This window comes from Rhea americana, unplaced genomic scaffold (assembly GCF_003343005.1).
Source record: "Rhea americana isolate MKP2758 unplaced genomic scaffold, rheAme1 scaffold_31, whole genome shotgun sequence".
NCBI lineage: Eukaryota > Metazoa > Chordata > Aves > Rheiformes > Rheidae > Rhea > Rhea americana.
Genome location: NW_028186435.1, coordinates 6768851 through 6790603, shown reverse-complemented (window position 1 = coordinate 6790603; position 21753 = coordinate 6768851). Strand labels below are relative to the sequence as shown.

Genomic DNA, 21753 nt, shown 5'->3' with positions numbered 1-21753 from the left:
GTTTCAACTGGAATGCTATCAAAAAGTCCCCACATCTGTGAAATTCTCATGCTTCAGCCTTCCTAGAAACTCAGAAACATATACACCCTCACTAATTGCAGGAACTTGTTTGTATTTCCTATAGCCTGACTACACTGGCTTTTCACATACAGTGAAAACATGTCAGTCCGTTACAAATGGGGCAGAATTCCTGGTCTCCTGTAATCCTGTAATACCAGTACAGTACTGATAATTTCATACTTCAACAAAACCTGCAAGGAAATGGGTCTTCTTGTCTGATTTAAGGACACCTTTACCTCATGTCTTCTATTGCAGTGTTTTGTTATGTAAACTAAATTACCTTATTTTGGTACACAAAAGAGATTTAAACTATTGGGAATGCACCTTAATCCTGTAGTGATTTGTCTTTCCTTGTCTCATTTTCAGTGTTTTCTACCATAGCTTTGCCCGTATTACAGAATTTCTCAATGATACTGTGTCTTTTACGTCTGATCTTCTAGCTATGCTATGTTCTGAGTGTTTATGGGCAGTTTGGTACTCTTGCACTTTATTCTGGATTAGTTACTTGTAGAACTTTGTTTCTACTGATCAAACAAATTATTAGATCTATTATTGATTAAGCAGATTATTTGATTGATCTAGGTGGAAAAAGTTGCATCTGTATGAAATCTGGAAAGACGTTTTGTATTATATTTAAACACTGATTAATAGCACAGTACTACAGTGAATCTGTGCACACTGCTGTCCTTCAGAGGCTGAACACAGAGGTTTCAGGTCCCATGAAGCAATTAGCTTGTGAGTTTGTAGCTTTAGTTCCAACTATATAGGCTTATACCTGAAAACTGTCCTTCCTCATTCTGAAATACTGTTTGGAGGTGCTATTCATCACCARCCAAGTGCACACATTTATTATAACTGTATTTCTCTAGCCTATTCTTGTGTTTGAAAAAACATACAAGCCTTTCTACATACATGTGAGGTAAATACKAGAGATGTAACTGTAATCTGGATTACAGATGTGCAAACAAAGGCAAATGGGTATGAAAGTCGGTGTGTCAGAGACAAAACTAGGCCAAAAGATTTCTGGCCCCTACCTGTGTTTTACTTTTTCAACAATTTTCATGTTTTAATCAATTTTTGAACTTCTACTGTCATAGTATCTCAAAGGTAGTTTTAATTTCTTAATGGATTTGAGGATTTTTTTTCTAGTTTGGTTTCAGTTGTTAATGAAGCATATCTTGAATTTTGTCTGGTCCATTGTGAAACTTGTGTGGGTGACTGTGAAATATCTTCTGATCCCTACCTGGTTATTCTTAAACAAGAAGAAATGTACTGACCAGCTTTTACTCTCATTTTGTCAGCCACAACTAACAGAAGATACCGGAACATTTGTCTGGGCTCTTCTTAGATGGAATAAAATGTTTAATTGTTAGTATACTTTTCAGTTTGCATTGTTCTAACCTAGATGACCAGTGTTGTACAATAGCTTAAAAACATCCTATCAGACAGATAGCTAAACTTGCAACACCACGCTCGTTTGTACTACTGCAGCATGGGGAAACACTGAAAGGGTTAGTCTCCATTATAAGAGGTGCTGTCCTGAAGAATGCTTCTTAACTGACTTCCGATACCTGGAAATTACATGTCTAGGCTTCTTTTAACATCAGTGAGAAAGAAAAAACTTGGAACTGTATTTATTTTATTTGTCTCAGATACTTACTCTGGGAGATGAGGTCTTGTTCTAATGAGATAGCTTCCTCTTTTTATTTGTTGCAAGGGGAGCCTGGACAAATAGCTGATACGAGGCTTCTAAATTTTAGATGGCTAAGTCTATTCAACATAGGTTGCATCTGAATTTAAGGCAAAACATAATGGTATAGAACAAAGGTGGTATGGGTGGGTGGCATGGTGTGAAGGTGTGAAAGAGGTGCCTTATCTCAGTGTTACACAAGTCTCAGCATTGTCTTATCTTATGGAGAAGCAAGAAGAGCTAGAAATGAACAATCATGGTGGCTGCTTGTGGAGGTCACTGGTATGACATGAGCACAACTACCTGACCTATAGATTTCTTGCCAACACCTCACTGCTCCTGCATCTCCAAGCTTTCTGTAGTCTTTTTATATTAAGAGGCATCCTGCACCAAAAGTCATCTTTGTTCTTTTAGCTTTATTCTGCTCTGTGAGCTCTTTCAGAGATAGCAGAYAATCATCAGGTGGTCTTCTGACTCCTTCGCAGATAGGTCTGATTAACTTTTAGCACTCTCCCTTACAGACAAGAGAGAATTTTTAGTGGTTTCATAGGGCTTAGCTGCTGTAACCTTTTCYTGTTGCAGTAAGATAATATATCAGTTAGCAGACTGACCTCTACCTGCTTATTAGGTCCGCAGGTACTTGCTGGTGGGGTTCATGGAACTGTGCAAGAAGCAGAAATGCTACAATACAACGCACATCTCGCTCTGTGGAGAAATTCACAGAATCGCACAGTACCTGAGGTAGGCAGGGACCCTGGAGATCATCTAGASCCACCTCGCTGCAGGAGCAGCTACAGCAGATTGCCCAGGCCTGTGTCCAGTTAGCTTCTGAACACCCCCAAGGGCAGAGACTCCACAGCTTCTCTGGGCAATCTGTTCCAGTGTTTGGCCAGGTTGGTAGTAAAAAAGGTTTTTCTTATGTTTAGATAGGATTTCTTGTATTTCAATTTGTTCCCACTGGAACTGGAGAAGAGGAGGCAGCTGTAGGTGAGTTCTAACAGAATTGGAAGAAAGAAAACAAAGTATTAGACTGCAAAGAAATGGGGAATTCAGTAGCAAAAATGCTGAATGTCCACACTAAAAATCAACAAATTCTACAGACTGGAACAGGGAAATCTAGCCCCAGCTGAGATAAATGAGATAGTTCACACCTTTCAGAATTACAATTTAGGGCAGCCTGAAAATGATGGAGGGAGAACTCTGTCAGCATATGCTCGGTGCCTGTTCTCAATTTTATCTGTACATGAGAGAGCAACACAATCACTTATTTTTCAGAGGCATGCTGGGTTTCTCCAGCCAATTCTGTGGCAGTGGGTGAATTCCACAGAAAAGCTTTACAGCCACAGAACATACAAAGTCTGGAACATGGATAAACTGGTTAGGATAAAACAGAAACCATCAAAAACCTCTGCCAAAATCTGAAGTGAAATGAATAGAAGTTCAAAAAAAGTTCATTCAGTATGGTTGGCTCCTTGTTTCCATCATTTAGAAATAATTACATTTTTGTCACTAACATTGTTTTTAAATGTCAATAGAAACCAGACAACTAGATTTGTAAACCCTGTCCTGTCATATTGAATGTATTAGGTTTTCCAATAACAATCTCTTTTAAGAAAGGGTGAGGAAGCATTAAAACTCAGTAACTCTCRAGTGTGAGGAAGCTATTGAAACAGCTTGTTAGGCTGTATGACAAGTAAGCTGAAATATAATAGGCCTAGAGATTTGTGAAGGAGTCGGCAAGCCATGGTTGAAGAGAGGATAGTAACCCGACGGTTTGAAGGCCAGATGATTTGTGCAAAGGGGATGCTGGAAGGTTCAAGGCAAAATAAACAAATGGGGCTACCCACAGAGACAGTGTTAAACCGAGATCAAAATGCTTCTTTAGCTTGATTTCTAAACAAAAGTTAGAGATTGTCTAACCAAAGAAGGCTCTTTTTCAGCCAGCATTTCCTCTTTTCTATATTTGGGCCAAAGAGTCATTGTCTGTTACCTAACTCACCACATTTGTTCTAAGTCAAACTTTCCTTGGCCTTCTTACTAATGAGACTGTGGTCTTTCCACTAATGCAGAACAGTGTATGACCTTCTTCTTGCRAAGTCCTAGATGGGATCTGTCCATCTATCTGTTAACACTGTCCTACTCTCCTATCTCTGCTCTTACTCTTCTGTTTTGATATTCTGCTTAAATATTCCTCCTCCTTTGTACCTGTCATTCACTTTCTGTTAGAAGTCAGAAGGTTTTTGATTCTGATACCTTCTGTTAGACCAGGCAGGGTACTTGGGAAATGTAAACTAGCTTCTGGCAACCCAGGTCCTACTGACAAAGCCAGCATTTTTCATGTCTGTAGGCTACCACCATGGCTTTAGCAATGGTGCTGGTAGGTTTGTTCCAGGCCGTTCATGTCTTACTACAGAATGTTTAAGATAAATAAATGTGAGTATCATTTAAAGATAAATAAATGAATAACAGGTGGTTCCTAGCATTTGCAGCTTYGAAGACAAATTTCAGGATGCAGGTTGAATGTTACCAGAGGCAGTGATATCAATGCAGTTTTGCAGGCCTCCTTGAACTATAGCTCAGGGATGTATGAATAGCCTCATTCATCTCAGTTGGGGATTGAGAGCTCCCTGGGAATTTTCTTAAAAAAAAAAAAAAAAAAGGCAACCAGATATCCCTACTTGGTCTTCAATGGAGATGYGTTCAAAAGAAAATGCTAGCTCTACTGARAMAGCTTGGATTTCTGTTAATTACTGCATTGAATTACTGGCTTTTAGTAGTACATAATTTGTGGATCCATCAAACTGAAACAGAGCTAAGTTTATGTACCACTGAAGAGGTACCACCTAAAAGGTTCTAGAGGGCCTGAGCACAGGTATCATCATTAGAATGTGTCAGCTCAAGACAGAGTCCCTCAAGAAGTACACCAGGAAGCTGCTACAGCTTCGGAGCTATTATAACTGTTGATGGCTAACTAGAGAATATTACCTTATACTAACTCAGTTCTTCCCAAAGGGTGGGAATTCTTTACACTATTTCGTTTTTTACAGCTATGACAGGTGGGGATATGTAAAATAGAAGAGAGTAGGGAAACAGAAACATCATTTTAAAAAATGRTGGTTTGAAATCCTAGCCCTCTAGTGTCTTCTTAAATTATACCTATATTCTCTCTTTTCCTTTGCATAACATAACTGGCTGCAAAAGAYGTCTCTCCTGTTAGGCTTGTGAATTACTGGTGTCCTTTACTGAAGTTTCTAGATGATCCATATCACAGTAAAATTACTTTTCCTCTGATCCCTACTGTGCCTTAAACCCAATGCCAGCATTCACCAAAGGTTAGCCCCACTTCCTTCTCCAAGCACAACATCTCTGAGTCATTGCAGACATTCTTCATGTAATCCCACAGTCCCTGAGCAGTTCGCTGTAGGCCGACTTGTTCCAGTCCTACCAACATATTCCTAGCTGAGTCAGGGAGGACACAGAGCCGTTATATAACTCTGCTATCGTGCAGAAATGTCACTGTCTGCAAACAATACCACAAGGCAGTCAACAGATCTTCATGCAGAACACTTAAAATAAGACAGGAAAGTCGCTTTGTCACCGGTCTGTATGGAAACCGGTCTGATCTGCTTGCTTTATTATACCACATAAAGACGAGTCTGAGGAACCAAAAGGATCCCATCGTTAAAAAACAGAACAAAGCTAAAATTTAGCATTCCTTATCCAGAATACAAACAACGTGGCAAATACCTGCTATACAAACCTACATTCTCCCAAAGTCACGTTCTTTGGAGTGTGAGGGACATCACTCCGCCATCCTGCACAGCGACGTATGGCTGCAGCACAAAACAGGGATAGTGTTTTTTTTTTTTTTTTTTTTTACTTCATATCTCTCTATATGCTATTTCATTGGATGTTATCTGCTTCCTGAGCACTTTTGCTAATAGTTTGCAGTGCTTGTCCATTATGTGCTGATGGACCAGATGAGAGTCCCAACTTTGGAAACCAGCATTGTTGAACTTGCAGAGCATTGGCTTCTCTCATCTTATGGCTCAGAGATTCATGTTCTGCTGTTGACCCAATGATGGGTATTTACATAATTGCAGTTCTGCTATGGTAGGTTGAAGAAATCTGTAAAAAAACTGAARCTACTTTCGTCTTTTTCACCTGCCATATTTCTGAGGGCTTCTTTGGGAGTTGAATTGGCACGTAGTGAAGCAGTGTCAGAACAGCATCCCATTTGCTGATTGCATTGTAGTCATCACGTGTCCATCACAAAGTCTGTAACCCTTATTTCATATCCTCCTTGATCAGAGGCTGTGGTCTGGGAAAAATCCTGCATTGCCAACCTTGGCAGGATCCCGTGTGTGTCACAGATGCCAAATGGCGTGTTCTGTAATCCATCTTCTCTAGCTAACTTTTCTAATATAGCAAGTAAAATATATGAATGTATTGTAAAGTTAGCAAATATGCACTGTGCARATCTAATTATGGTTCCTAGATTCTGAAAATGGAGGTCTTGCACRTTACTGTTGAAGTGAATGATTTGAAAAGGAATGAGTTTAAAACTGAAAATATCCTAAATTCAGGTTGCCTGGTAGATTCATGGGAAAACTTCCCCTTTTTAAAAATCATTCTGCTGTAGACATATTCTTTCTTCTTGTTGCTGCTCCTCTGTGGGGAACATGAGGTGGAATGAAATTCTGAAAGATTAAAAAAACARCTTAGAATACTATGGAACTCTCTGTAGCTCTGTGTGGGGTGGAATTTGCAACCTTAAATATGCAAATAAAAGAAAACTTTTTGCAGGAAATAATGTGGCTTAGAGTAATCAATGTTACTCTGCATGTTCAAATCATTTACTGAAAGGTAATGCAAAATGTKCTTTTTAAAATGTCTATAATACCCAAGTACGGTATAAATAAAGCACTGATCTCCAGAACTTGGAAAAGTATTTCTCTCAGCAGGATTAAATGAGTTCATTTATTTTCTTTAAAAGAGACAAAACTAGCATTCTGGCCCCTTTCTGATCTTTTTCAGGGTACAATTTGCAAGATAAAATTTGTTCCTTATAGAAAGAAAGAAAATAAATGAACACAGTTGATACTAAAGATTAAAGTAATTTTCTCTGTTTGTTGGGCAGCAATTTGTTTATTCTTCACACTGATAAATTTTGAGGTAAAATGATTTATGTGTGTCTAGTTTTTCTTTTTAGGGATATTCAATAGTAGAAAATGAATTAGAAAAGAATTTAAGACACACTGGGAGGATGGGAGAAAAAATGAAGTGAACTTTAAGGTCAGTTTATAAAGATACCAGCCTAACCCGATTATTGCATATCCTCTGGAGAGAGGAAAATCTYAAACAACTGCATTAAATTTGAGAAAAATGAGAAGCTGGAAAAAAAAGAGGAAATAGTATTACTCTCTGAGGTAGATTATTTTGTAGAGTTAATAAATGATGGTCACTTACATTCATTAAAAAAAGAAAAAGCTTGAGTTGTTAAAGTCATGTAACTGAAAAGACTTACATAAAAATCTTGTATTATATCCAAGAAAGTGAGAGAAGTATTACCTTATAGACAACCATTTTCACTGACCCTACAGTTTCAGTTTCTTGAGCAACCAAGCTTATTTCTAGCCTGACATTCAGTCCGGCAAAGGGAAGTTCTTAAGGGACTGAAAGGCAAGTCTCTCTCTCTTCATCACATTAAATATCTTACATTGTTCATCCGTGCCGCGGGGCTGCGGCATCTGGTGAGGAAGAGCTCTGGGGACAGCTATTGCCTTGATGAGAAGCTGGAGCTTGTCTCGCCCATCGTGGCCTGGCTGCTCGGAGCCTCTCTGCCCTGTCGTGGAGCAGGACCTGGGTGCTGCCTCCTCGCAAACAGGTGCTAGTGGCTCCGAGCCGGGGTGGGAAAATGGAGGAGTTGTGGCAATGCTCCTTCTCCTGATCTTTGCCGTGGTTGACTGCAAAGGGGCAGTGTCTTTTGATTTTCTCTGAGAGGCAGACGGACTTTTTTCCCTGAACAGACCAACTTTATGTGAAGCCACTGCTGTGCATCCTTGCTTTATTCAGAAAGCGCAAGATGTGTTCGGGTTGATTAACACTGAAGTGCTCACAGTGATAACATTTATCTAGAGTTATGCAATGTGAAAGAAGTACGAAATTCAACTCCCTTGGCATAAAGTGTACATGAAATTAAGAATACTTCTGCAACTTTTGATAAGGAGATTGCGCTTCGACTGCCCTCTATTTCAAATCCACTTCTGTGAATTTTTTTTAATAAATGAGCACTGCTAGATCCATCACTCTCTTTGCTGTGAGGAATGGCCAGCAAATTTTTACAGGCTACCATCTCACAGCTGAGATGTGCTTACCAAAAGCACTTTAATTACTTGTCTGTTGCAAAGGTAAAGAGATGCATTTAAATCAACAGTAGTGGTTTGTCTTTCACCTGTGCGTGGACTTGAAATGTAAAACTGTAGAAGGTGCTAACTTTACCTGTTTTATTTCTGAAGGAGCATGTAGCAKTTCTGGTATTTACCTTTTATTTATAATCTTTAGGGGACCTCTTCACCTTAATTATTTAGAGGTGCAGGATGATAGATATACAGGACTCTGGCATGGTAGTTAACTGCTGAAATTAGGTGCCTTGAGGCAATAATAAGCGCGTGGGATTTCTTGAAAGAGCGTTTGGTGCRGAATGCTTAAAAATGATTAAATAGAAATGTTTCTGTACAAGACAACRTTATGAAGAGAAATGACATTTTTGCCACTGCAATGCTTTGAAATGCAAGAACTTAAAATACGAGCATGGGTTTTTTTCTCCTTTTGTKGGATTGGGAGTTCTAGAACTATGCAGAGCAGAGAACACAGACTTTTTTTTCCTTTAACAACTGAGAGTTTAGAGCTGCTGTCGACACAGGAGGAAATACCATTAGATAGCTACAAGAAAAGCCAATATTCCACATTATTTGTGCAGACAACTAACATTTGAAACTTGCACGAACTACTTCCACTTAAAAGCTGTCAGTCACAGTGGTTATAAAAAACGTAGAGCACTTAGGGACTGTCAATCACTTTTTAGAAGAGAGATGTGACATCTTAACATTTACTTTGCCAGTATTTACCAAATGCGGCRAACCAAAGGGTGAAAATGCAAATGAAAACACACATTCTCACTGATCATATAATACAAGAGAAACATATGGATCAGTTATTGCAGTTGCTCACCTAGGAGCCTCTGATCCTGAGAAGATTTTTCTCCTTTGCTCTGGGAGCAGAGCTGCTGCAGGCTGGCTCTGGGCTGCTGGAGGAAAGGTCTCTGCAAACCCTGCCTGTGGTGATCTGTTACAGAGTCAGGAGGTGCAGAAAGGGACTGACTGCAGCCCACCATGGCTAGGGGAGCAGCAAGAAGCACGTAAAGGGCTGAAAGGAGGGCACACCGAGGGCATCATCTGCCTTGCTTTTTTTCATATCTTAATAAGGTTGTGGATGTTGTAATTATCAGAGAAAGACTATGGTATTTTCTCTTGTAAGGAGGGGATTGGTGAGGAAAGGGGTAGGAACCAGTAATTCAAATAGCCTTGTGCTCCTTATCCTTATGTTTCTAGATGTATTTGTCCCTGGGTTGCTCTGAGAGCTGATGCTTTAGGTGCTGGTGCTTCAGTGGGATTGCAGCTGCTGGCCGAGCTGTGCTAGAAGTTAGCAGCTGGGACCTTCTCTGGTGGGGACCACCGTTCCTGTCACAAAGCAGGAGCACTAGCTGCAGCAGGGAGCAGGGTGCAGAGCTGGCGTGTTCACATGTCACAGGCCTAAAAATGTTGTTGTGCTGCTCTGCTGCTGCGCCCTGTTTCGTGGGCTATCTTTCTGATGCGTGTCATTGCAAAGCTAAAAGTAATGTTGTCCTTGAAGCTGCCTCCAGAGMTCCAGCAACTGTTTTCATTTGTCCTGAGTACCAAGTGTTGTGTTGCCACAAACRCATGCACCTGAGCTGATCCGTATGACTGTTAGTCCTTTATCTCACCAGGTTATCTGTCTATAAATAAACATGAAAAATCATAGAAACTTAGGAAATATGGCAGAACTCTGCTTTAAATAAAGCCACTGACATGGGTTCCTCTTTAGCAGAGTTTTTTGGAAGATCCTATCCAACCATAAGCAACTTGCAACGGTTATTTCTCTTTTAATTGTATAGCCAACATCTGCAGCGTGTCATTCACAAATGAGTCCAGAAGTTTGATTCACTGTGTTCATCCAAATGCCAATGGTCTGCTAATCCCAACGCAGTCTTGGGCAAGTCTTCTTCCATGCAGGGTTTCTCAGACAAGTGGTACATTGTCATTTAGAATGGGATTCAGCCTCAGATTATAACCTCTAAATGAGGTTTCTAGTGTTAATGTAGAAGCCTRTGTGTAAATTCCCATTATAGTCAATGGAAGCCTAGACAATATAGTTGTTGAAACCAAGTGATTTTTTTACTTTGAAGTAGTAACTATCCTAACTATCAGCAAAATAGCTCTATAAAGTCCATTGACTCTACTGAGTAGGTTTTCCTTGCCTGTAATAGGCACTGTATATTAAAGCATCTTAACCTTGAACTGCCATTGCAGCCAGCCTCTCAGGTCACTCCGGCTGTTGAGGGGACTGCATCCCTGGGTTATAGCCAGGGCTTGGGACTCTTGTTTCCATGTGTGTGGAGCCACCATGTTTTGTTTCAGAGCAGGACCGTCTAACGTCGTAAATGCATACCTACGCTTTCCTGTTATCTTTAGCCTGGGTATAGGTCGTCCTACAGCTGTGGCAGCCTGGAGCTCATTTTGGATGAGTAGACCAAGTATTTATTCATCATTTCTGATCGCTCTCTCTCTGTAGATTTACATGTAAATATGTATTTATCAGCTATTTATGTTGTCCAGTGGTATGAAGAATAGCAATTTAGGTTATGGGATATGGTTAACTAATTATGTCAGCCAGGAAGGTCCTGCTGCTTRGTGTGTATATGTATATAAGTGTATGCACGCAGATGTGTGTGTATACTGTAACAATGCTATATGTCATAAGCAGATTACAGTGAAGTTCAGGTGGTATAATTAAATCAAAGGATAGATCTGTTCAGGAATTTCTCTAGAGGTACAAATTCCCCTTGTTTTCCCTTTAAGTGGAGTAGTAGACTCTACTGTTTATGACTTTTACTTACCAGGAAAAAAGTATTTTCACATTGTTTTTTGCATGCCGTSTCTGACTATCTCTTTTTAAATTGTTCAGGCCTGTATTCTCTACTACTTAGTTTTTCTTCTTATTAGGAAGCCCTTTCTTCCGTTAGGGAATTCTTCATCCACCTTTCAAGGGTAAAAAAAGAATGCTTTTCACCATAACAAAGTCTAGAAAATGGAACAGAAAACAAAATATCCCTGTATACATCTTGAGTAGTTAAGAGGTGATTACATCAAAGCTCTGCTAATCATCCTTGGATTTTAGTGCCAAAAAGGAAAGGCCATCTTTAGTATGGACCAAAGAAAGTTCRATAGCTTGTTCAGTAGTAAGAAAATTTGGAGTGAATGTATTGAGAGATTTCCTAAGCAACTGGAATGGGGAATGGTCTCCTGTGGTCCATGGAGGATGTTAAATAAAAAGAATATTTTTTTCAAGGAAGTTGTGTGCAAAGAAGACAGTGCAGGAGCCCTGAGGGAGTTGTTCTTACTTCTTCTCCTACCCTCTGCACTATGTGGTCCATGTCCCATGGACRTGTGACAGTTACAGCATGTCGCTCAGCGAATCAGGAAAACGGGTCACTTGCTCCTGTATCCACTGATTATCCCTCCTCTAAGGACACAGGAGATTAGAAAACTCTGGAAGTTACACCCTGGAGCACTATAAAACAGAGAGATGATTGCATTTGAGGTAGAGCTGGTTCCTTGGCTGCAAGGTTGAGTTGGAAACCAGGCCAGGTGCTGCACAAGTTACTGCTGACTGGTTGCGTGGTGGTATGTAATACAGGGGATCCCCTTGTAAAGTTTATTCCAAGAATTAAACACAGATACCATTCATTTGTTTATCAGAGAATTTAGAGTTTAACTTTTTATATTCTTTAATTTTTAAAAACCCTGTCTGAGGCAGTTTAAAGAGGCTTGACATTCAAACAAAATTAAGTCTTCTTCACCTCAAATTTGATCCTTATTTAAGGTAAATCTCAGTTACCATGTCATCAGTTCTTTTGGAAGAGTGGATTGATTATTCTGAATTATTGGAACAGCTTTCATATTTTCATCTAATGATCTTAACTAGAATTCAGGAAGAACTCCACCAAAACTATCCAGGTGAAGGAGAAGAGGAACTGAACAAAAATATTGACTTCGTATTGGAAATATCGTCAACTAGCAATGGCAGCACTTGCTTAAGACTGCTTTTCTCTCTAAACAACCTCCAAAATTTTAAAGATGGTGCTAAAAAAGATTTTGAAATGACTTCTTATTATCTTTGTATATTATATTTCTTGAGGATTAACAGATTTTTATGATGTACCTTTTGGAAGACCTTTTCACTTAGAACAACTGCATATGACTCTGTCAGTCATAAGCAATGCTCGTGATGTTTTAGGAAATTTTATTACAATTCTTATACGTGCAGATATTGAAAAAGGGCTTTAATATACTGTAAAAAGCTAATTTTATCTGAAAAAATAAATAGAGTACAATTCTAACATGTGAGAATTTGAGAAGATCAAACATTGAATGTAAGATGAAGAAGCCTTGGAGCAAGACACAAGGCAAATTCATATATTCCCTTGGCAAATTTCAGTGACTTCCTAGACTATTGCAATGAAACTGAGTTGAGTATTGCTGGTGTCATTCATGAGTCAGGCCCTGAAACGTCATGAAGTTGGCTTAAAAAATGTTGAAGTAATTTCTGGCTTACTTTTACTTGTCTTTTGATTAATTTCTCCTTTTTGTTTTAGTCTCTGGACTTCACACTTTAAAATTTTCTCCACCATAGCAAGGCCAATAAATATATATTTGTATAATTTTTTTAGTGGAAGGTGAGATTCCTGTAAAACTAAATGACTTCAGAAAAGGGTCTTTAGGAGAAACATCAAATTGTAGAGATTCATAATAAAGTCTCCAGAGTTGGCAGCATAAAAAGGAGGGGATATTCACAAAGGCTCCCTAGACAGGAGTGAAGGTTTTAAAGAGAGTCCTCCTGAGAGCCATCAGGATCGTTAACAGCTTCTGTTCTGGATCACCTTGTTCTCCGTTGGAGTCGCTTCTCTCCTGACTGTAGAAGGAAACTTGGTCTCAGGAGGCTGAAGTTAGCTTTTGTGAATAGCTCAAGTGCCGCGTGAGGAGAGGCTTTTGAAGTGAGGAGCTGCGCTACTCATCCCATGCAGCTGTCCTGATTTCAAAGCACACGAGGGCTGTAATTCTGCCCTGAGTCAGATGCGGTAGTGCAGCCTACCAGAGAGCCAGCATTTGTGTGTGCACATGCCCATGCTGAGTAGTTGAGGCTGGATACCTGCCTGAATTTGAGGAAGGGGTGATAAACAGGTTTGTGACGGGCCGTTTGATGCTCTATGACACTAATAGCTCAGAAGAGCACTCGGTAGGTGGAGAACCGCTGTGCAGAATTAGTCAGTCACCAATATGCTCGCAGCGCCGTACCAGTAGCGAGCTGCGAATTTGAGCCAGACGGTTGGTGCGCTCTCCTGTGGGCATCCAGGCAAGCCTGTTCTGAGATGACATTTGCTTCACTACAGATATGTCACAGATCATTTTTCACAGCCCTGTTGAAGCAGCTTATTTATTATCATCTGTTCTGGTGTTACRTCCTGGACATGAGAGAGCAGTTTACTGTACCGTGGTGCCAGGAATTCCTTRTTACTGTGCAACTTGACTCCCGGAGTACGTGTGTGATGAGGCTGGGCACTTTTCTCTGCTAAAGCAGGGCACTCTGATTTGTACTGACGAGACGAATCCCAGGAGTCAGTGATTTGATATTTAAGTGAATAATAAGTGAAGAGGCAGCAGATTTGTCACCTTTCCACTTAGCCCAGCTTTAGAAATCAAATCCAAAATTTTAGCCAGCAGAACAGCTTGGCCTTGGATTTGTGCAGCCCTGTCTTGAGTCCACTTAGGATCTGTTGAAGTTGCCGTGATTCACCACTGTGCTCCCCAGGTGACAAGTGGCCTGCCAAGCAACGCTGCCTGAAAAGCTCAATGTTACAAGGCACTGTGGTAGCCCCCAACGCGTTCTGAAAATTGACAGTGATCCACGAACCAAAACATTAGGGAATTACTGTCCTAGAGCGTGAAGAGTTCACAGTGCTACTGTTCACAGGGAACCAAGCGAATCAGTTTAAGACAGGGCAACAAAGTCTTGCTGTTAATGTTTTCTAGACTTACTGAATCATTCTTACAATTTTCTTTCCTTCACCTGTATCAAAATAACTTTCACAGCCTTTGAATGTTGCAAACGTGCTTTTTTAGGGAAGTCACTTACCTTATCTTGTATCGGCACTTCTGATTTGATTTGTATTGCCATGCTGGAGCGGTATTTCCCCAAATCTGTATCAGTGCAATCAGTTAAATTAGCAGCTAAAAACTGTTAGCCAGGATGATTCTCTGTTGTTATTAGGAAGGAAGCAGACTGATCTTCATCGGAAGCATGCCAGTGCAAACGTTGCTTACCGTGGGTAAAAGTGCGCTGCCGTACATGCTGTGGAAAAGGAAGCGAGTCCACGGGAGCACAAGTACCACTTTCAGCGTGGAGGTTTTAAAGGGATCCAGCATAAAAGCACCGTTGTTTCTGACTGGGTTTGCTGCTTCTACTGCAGCCGAACGGGGCACCTCCAAACAACAGTGTGGCCCCGTTGTGCCCAGGCTGGCGTGCGCAAACACATTTTACAGCTGCGAGAGTTTAGGACTGAAACAGCAGATGAAAGCAATCTTCTTCTCTCTAGTTTGCAGCTGGGAGGCAGGATGGACAGAGCTCCGCTTGCCTGCGATTACATGGCAGACAACTGAGCCCTGTCTGCTTTAAGTCCGGAGCATCAGCCGTTTCCCCACCTGCGTCCCCCAGCGATGCGGTGTCGTGGATGAGGGGATGCCCAGCCATGAGCCTGTTTTGAAACGTGAAGTCACGTGTTGTTCTTACGCTGGCACTAGCAGAGGTTTTCCTGTYGGAGCAGTCAGGGATGGGGCAAGAGCAGCAGCTCAGCTGGTTATCCAGAATAAATGATCTGGAGCTTCAAGCAGTGGAGTGGTATAAAGTGTTAAAAAATGGGCTGAAGACAACTATCGGAAGAAGTGTTGTCACTTACTGAGAAATTCGCTCTGCCAGTTAGTACAAGTCCAAATACTAAAGTTGTTTGGAATTCTTGTAAGAAACTGTAGAGCAAATGGAAAATTTTTGGAAGGTGGTGAGACTTCGGTTGTTTTTTAAAAAAATGGAGTGTAGTGACTGAGCCAGGGCATGAAAAGTGGCTAGAAAGAAAACTAAAACCAACTGCTCTGTTCTAATCCATTAGCATACAAAAAAATGAGCATTAAATGATGACACAAAATAATGAATCCAGATTTACACTTCTTTTATTATAATTTAGCAGTAATCAGCAATAAATAAAGCTCATTTTGYTTTATTCTGTGAAATTTGTTGGTTTAGCAATGCCCAGTCAAAATACTGTACGTGAGGCAATGGCATGCAGGTTTTCCCAGAGCAAGTTGTAATATTATTTTTTGTGCGCTACTAAAAAGGAAAAATTATAATATGACATAAAATACTCTGAATTCTCACCTGGTATTTCAGATTTTGTAATGTGCCAAACAAGCAAGGAGTTGTGCAAAGATGCAGTATGTGCTGTTCCCATCATTTTCTATAAACATAGACTGTTCCCTGATAGGTAGAGAACTGTTGTTAGTAGTTTTATGRTGTCTAAGTCCAGTTAGATAATTAAGACTGTCCTCCAGTATCGCTGAAGTCATCTGATTAATCAAGGTAATTTGGGGTGTTCGGGGTGTATAGCTATATAACCAGGAGCAAAAATTGGTTTGTAATTTTGCATTAATAGCGCAGGAATGTGTTTATATCTTTGCTAGTCTCGTTTCATGATGAAAGAAAGCATTATGCGTTAGAACAGTCTGTGTTAATTGTTATTCTCTCCTCCTACATGATGTAACAAATCTTTTTTGAATCACATGGTCTATGTCAACCAAATTTGACTGTGCTCTGGAACGTATTAGGTGTTTGTAAAGTTCTTGAAAGAAAGTGGTTAGGTAGAAGAGAAAAATCTGTTAGCTCTGCAGGCAGCATAATGAACTCTGTGCTCATTAAACATCAGAGTATCTATGCCAGACCTAAACCTTGAGACACAGGTTCTCATGCGTTCAGCTGCTCATGCACCTRCTTGTTTTCCAAAGAGAAAAGAAGCTTATTGATCCAGACAGACTCTGTTCCTGCTTGGGATCCTAAATAATTTTGCATTTTTTAAATATCTACTTTTTTTCTGTCTAAAAGAGAGAGACAGCCTAGGACTTTTCTTTGCACACACTGGTACTACAGTTTTGTAAGCTCTGGAGCTGATTGTAACTGCACTAGCTACGGCAGGGTACAGCCTTGCTCTCTGCTTTCCCTGTTTCTTCTTTCCATCACCCCTGCTCGTTGCCACACACTGCTTCCTTTCCGTGAGCTCAGCCCGCCTTTCCGACCTGTTTTCTATTCTGCTGGGCTAGTTTTCTGCCAGGTTAGTGTGTTGAATCGGCACACAGAGGTAGAAGGAGACAGCCCTTTCCCAWGGATTTCATGGTGCTGGGCCCCAGGCACTGGTGTGTCGTGGCACGTGTGCCCMCTCAGGCCCCTGGAGTGACCTTGAGCCACCAGGCACAAATGTGTGCACTTTGTGGCCCTAAAAAAGTGTCTCAGAACACTAGTTACAAGAAGCTGAAATGCAGTTGCAGAGGTACCTGCTGTGACCTGCTTCGGTGGTTCTCTTTTGATCAAACAAAACACAGACGTACATGTTTTGTTATTGACGTGCTCTTTGTGGATGTGGGGGACTTCCTGGCAAACCAGAGCACGCTTTGTTTAAACATTACTTGTGTGTTTAGTTGCTTTAATGAGATTTTCTTTGTGCAGTAAATTGCAGTACCTTTCTCTTGTATTCAGGGAGCAATATGCTTCTTGTGGCTAATTTTAACATCTCTGTGTTCCTGTGCAAAGGAAGCCAAAAGATTATGCTTTCTTCTCAGAAAACAGAAGCGAGCTCAAATCCTATTAAACTTGAGTCAATATGGTGATCCCTATTGCAAAGGGAGAGGGATTCAGAGGAAACAATTACACAAAGTCCACACCTAAAGGAAAGAAAAGGATTATCTGTTAAAAGATCCTAACTAGCTGAGGAACCACGGTCTCATTTTCAAGTGTCCTAACCTGGGGTTAAATCAGTAGACCTTGRTCGTCTACAAGCAAGGCCTTGCATGCRTAGTTGCTTTGGGATGGCATCTGCMGCAGCCATCAGCCCATCAGCTCCCTCCATGAGGTACCAAATCTGCAGTCATGGGCCAGATCTGCAGCTCAAAGTCTTCTGCTGTCTTTCCGCAGGGCCCCAGAGGTCTAGACTGTGTCTGTCCTGGTGACCTGGCCACAGCAAGTCCSTTGCCCTGCTGTACCTGTGCCATGGCCCAGCGGGCAAAGCTGGGTTCCCACCCCTTCTTCCCTTTTCCCAAGAGGTGCCTGGAAGGACCACGTGTAGCTGCCGGGTCGAGTGTGAGGACAGTCTTGGTGATCAGCTGGCTTCTCCAAGGCAGGCAGGGCACATTGGCAGTGCCAAGAGCAGCCACCGCAGCTGCAGCTGATGCACCTTGTCTTTTAGCTTTCTCTGACATTAGTTCTAAGCAAGTTGTTCTCCTTACAGTCCTGCTTCAAAGCTTGTGTGTCTTTCACAGGGCAGGGGAATATGTCACCAAGTAGTATCGAGGGAAGTAGGGGGAAAAATGGAAGTTCTTCTGTCATATCTGTTTGCTCTGGCATACTTCTAATCAGCTCTCATTTTTTCCCATTTCTATTCTGYAATAGTATTCCTTGTCCTCTTACTCTCTCTTTTTCTGGTTGGCCCACCTTAGCTAAATATTCATATTAATTCAATCAACAAGTAAACCATTAAAGAGGAATCCTACGGTTTAAATACAAAACTGTGATTCATACGGGAAGTGGTTTTTTCTTTGTTTTAATGAAAACAGTCTCAGCAGCTCACAGACAAAAAACCCCACACATGGAAAATGTGCGTAATCTGTTTGTGCTTCAACTTTGAGGAAAATGTTTATGTTGTGCCATGGTTAATACAAATTAAATTATTGTTAAATCCCCAAATGATTTTTTTAGTTGTTTGAAAGTGAGAGAGGCCCTTGTCTTTTTTTATTTGTAGGAATAAGCAGAAAACAGAAAATGATCTTACTGAAATGATTTGTTGTTTTGGTTTGTAACCATGAAAGGGAATGGCATTTTCAAGGCTGTATGTGTGCCTGGTTGAGGGCAGCACACAACTTTTCTATGGTTAGGATGTAAGATTCTTCCTTGGAAAAAAAAAAAGAGTTGTCTGCAATCACACTTTAAACGCTCATCACAAGTTTGCTCCCAGCACTAAACAGTCAGGCTTTTCTGTATCAAAATAAGTGGCTAGTGCATCCATACAGTAAATTTTGCTATTCCAAAACCTGATAATCGTCAGCATACTTCAGCACATTTCTCAGAGTACCTCCTGCTCTTTTCCCTAAACTTGCTGAAGTTTACATCAAATTTATAAATGAACAGAATGTGAAAGATACACAGTTTAGTTTAAGTACAGTCTACCTATATTTTCTGTGAACACTTGGGCTTCCCCATATGGCTTGCAAAAGTAATAGTCTTGCTTAAGAGAGTTGCAGGTTTCCAGGTTTAAAACATTGACAGAGGTTAGAACATCAGTGCGCCAGTTTTTCCCTTTTTGCTTTGTGGATCCCAGATTCAATTATGCTTTCTGGGAAGCTGAGTACTAAACCTGTATTTTAAATTAAAAACTTTAAGTACAATTTATTCAAGCCAGTCATTCATACCATTTCTAGGTGCTGTTTTTACCTTCGTCTTTTTAACTACTGGGTTCACCTGTGGCTTTGGAAACAAAAGCATCAGTATAATGACTGAGGAAATGCAGTTATCAAGAACAGAGTAACCTAGGCTCCTCATTTTTTTCCTTCCTCTACTATCCATCTACAATGGGTCTTTCAGCAGAACTAGAAGAAATTATTGGTGATATGGAAAATTATATGAAGAGAAATCAAAGTGCCAGTTTCATTCCTAGSGCACATAGAAACCCAGCCTAGGCTTTAGGTGTCCAGTAGGTAAATCGAAGAAGTGACAGAAACAGCAAGAATTAGTACTCTTTATAAAACCTAAAATTTAATTTAAGGTGAAAGTAGAATCATAGAATCATAGAATCAGTAAGGCTGGAAGGGACCTCTGGAGATTATCTAGTCCAACCTCCCTGCTCAGCAGGGTCACCTAAAGCATGTTAGACAGRGTTGCATCCAGGCAGGCCTTGAATATCTCCAGAGAAGAAAACCATACTACTTTCCTTGTTTCTTGTCAGAGACCCTTATACACCAAAGAGGCAGAGTGAAAAGATAGGTAAGCTTTGTACCATGACCTGTAGGGTCTTTCGGACCGTTGTGAAATGTTATTTCCAAATGATGAAAGAATATTTCCCTGTAGACTGTTCTCTGTCCTTCATTTTCTAGTAAAATTTGCCAATCAAAAGCTCAAAAATCGTGGGCCTATCTTCTCCCTACTAAAACTGTGAGATTTTTAATGCTATAAACTTCACWTGCTTTTTGTTGATTACTTGTACCTCTATGTTTTTCTCTGCAGCCACACAGAATCACAGTTTTCTTTTCTGTAGTGTCACTGCAATTCTCCCATGAGTGCAATGACTTACGATCTTCAAAAAAAATAGAATTAGTCAAAAATTTCAGTTTCACAGGAAATCGACTTCTTGAGTTTTATTCTAGTCAGAAAAAAATACCTAAATTTCAAATAGCACTTAGGAAATATGTCATATAGTAATTGAGATTTGGGTTTTATTTCATTATGGAAAAAAAGCACTAACTTTCTATGCATGCAGAATTTTATGGGGTAGTAACTTGAGGAATTAATTTAAACTTCATTGCATTGAGGAGAAATTTAAAATCAGCAATGAAGAAATGAACATACATCAGAGTAAGCAACACCAGAGAAAATCTGAAAGGCTTGGAAGTTTATGTTAGCTATTATATGTATGAAACTAGGAGACAACGGATCACCTGGGCTARTGAATTCAGTCCTTGCTAGTGAGGCTTCCAAAGAAGACTTCCAATTCTGAAAAAAAAAAAAAAAGTGCTTTTGTCGTAAGAAAACCCTCAGCCACTGTAGATTACCTTATTTGCAAAGGTGGAAACAAGTTTGATGTTCAAGATTTTATGTTGTAATTTTTTTCCAGTCTGTTTTTCTGGAAGTTTCAAGTTTGCCTTTACACATTTACTTCAGGATGCATTAATAATAGCCTTGTATACCTTTTACCCATATAATCATCTCCTCTCACGTTTTAAGGAAACTTCAGTATTCTTGTTGGGTGAGATACTTTTTTGCCTTCTTTTTCCTGGACCCAGGTAGTCTTTTATTAAATGAGGGAAAAAGTTGTTTTGATTTCTTTTGTTTTCCTCTCCTTTTCTCTTTCTGTCTATACCCTCCCACAGAATTCGGCTTGCAGCACCAAGATTTTGTCTCTATAATCATACATTGTCAACAGTGACAAGAGGTGTAATTAGCTTCCTAACCAGATTATATCATGAATCACACTCTCTCAAATGTTTAATTCCATTGGTTTGGGGTCCAGACAGCCACCCGCRATGGCGAAGTGCAGGAGTGTTTGCAGGGCTCCTATGTGTTTTCCTAGTCGCAAGTAAGACTGATTTCTAACAAGCATTCGTCTCCTGTTCAGGTTTTAGATAGGCATCTTTCTGTAGCAAAGGTTCAGTCACTCTGAAATTATCACGTGCGCTTATGAGGCTCAGATTTCAGTAAGGAAAGGCTTTTGCTTTTTTTAACTTGATTTGAGGTAAATTCTTGCTATGTGCAAAGTCAGAAGCACTGCCACTTGGAAGCGGAGGGAGCCTGAGGGAACACAGCTTACTGGATTCATCTGAACCAGCCTGAGAGGGCTGGACAAAGCTGAATGGATTAAACTGGCTTTTTAAAAGTCACTAGTATTCTTAAATAGCAACTTTGGACTTGTTCATCTGCTCCTGAGATTTCCAATGGTGTGGCAGGCCACTGCTGGAGGCCTTCATTTTTCAGAAGGAAAAGGATCAAATCTTGGTGCTGGGGARGTGAACAGCAAAAGTCCAACAGATCTCAGGAAGGGGCCATGATTTCACCCTGCATCCAACTTTTTCCTCTGCCGAAGTGAGTGCTAAAATGCAAAGCAATTGCAGGAGAGAGCAAAGAGAACAGAGAATTTTCCATGCAAACAGGCATTAATCAAACAAACCATTTTGTAAAGAGAGACGCAGTAAAGAGGATTTACTCACAGTTAAAGGAATTTTTATGTCCCAGAGTTTTTTTCAGTTTTGCCAATTGCTAAGTCGAAACAAGGCAGGAGGAGGAAGGAGAAGGTCATACAAAGAAATATGTTGGCTACTCCTAAGCTGTGCAGAGAATCAAGCCTCTCAAGTTCTTGAGTTAGTTTTTAAGTGTTATGTGTCCAAAGGGGAACATCAGAAAGAAGCACAGAACTGTAATGAAAATAAAAGTGGACTCAGATCAATGGGAATTTTGCTGTGATTCTGGCAAGCTTTAGTTTGCCAAAATCCTGCTTGTACTGACTGCAGTAATTTCCCTATCTCCCTACAGTGCAGATGTCTTCCAGAGTAAGAGGGATGCTCCTCCTATTCCAATTTTCTAGAAATGGATGAAAGCTTAAAGATTTCTATATGCAGCATTAT

At 40.3% G+C, this 21753-nt stretch overlaps 1 protein-coding gene across 1 annotated transcript in view; it reads left to right on the top strand.

The window, feature by feature from the left end:
• ATXN1 (ataxin 1) overlaps nucleotides 1-21753 on the top strand; it is a 310686-nt gene that overhangs the window by 8231 nt on the left and 280702 nt on the right. The window lies entirely within an intron of this gene.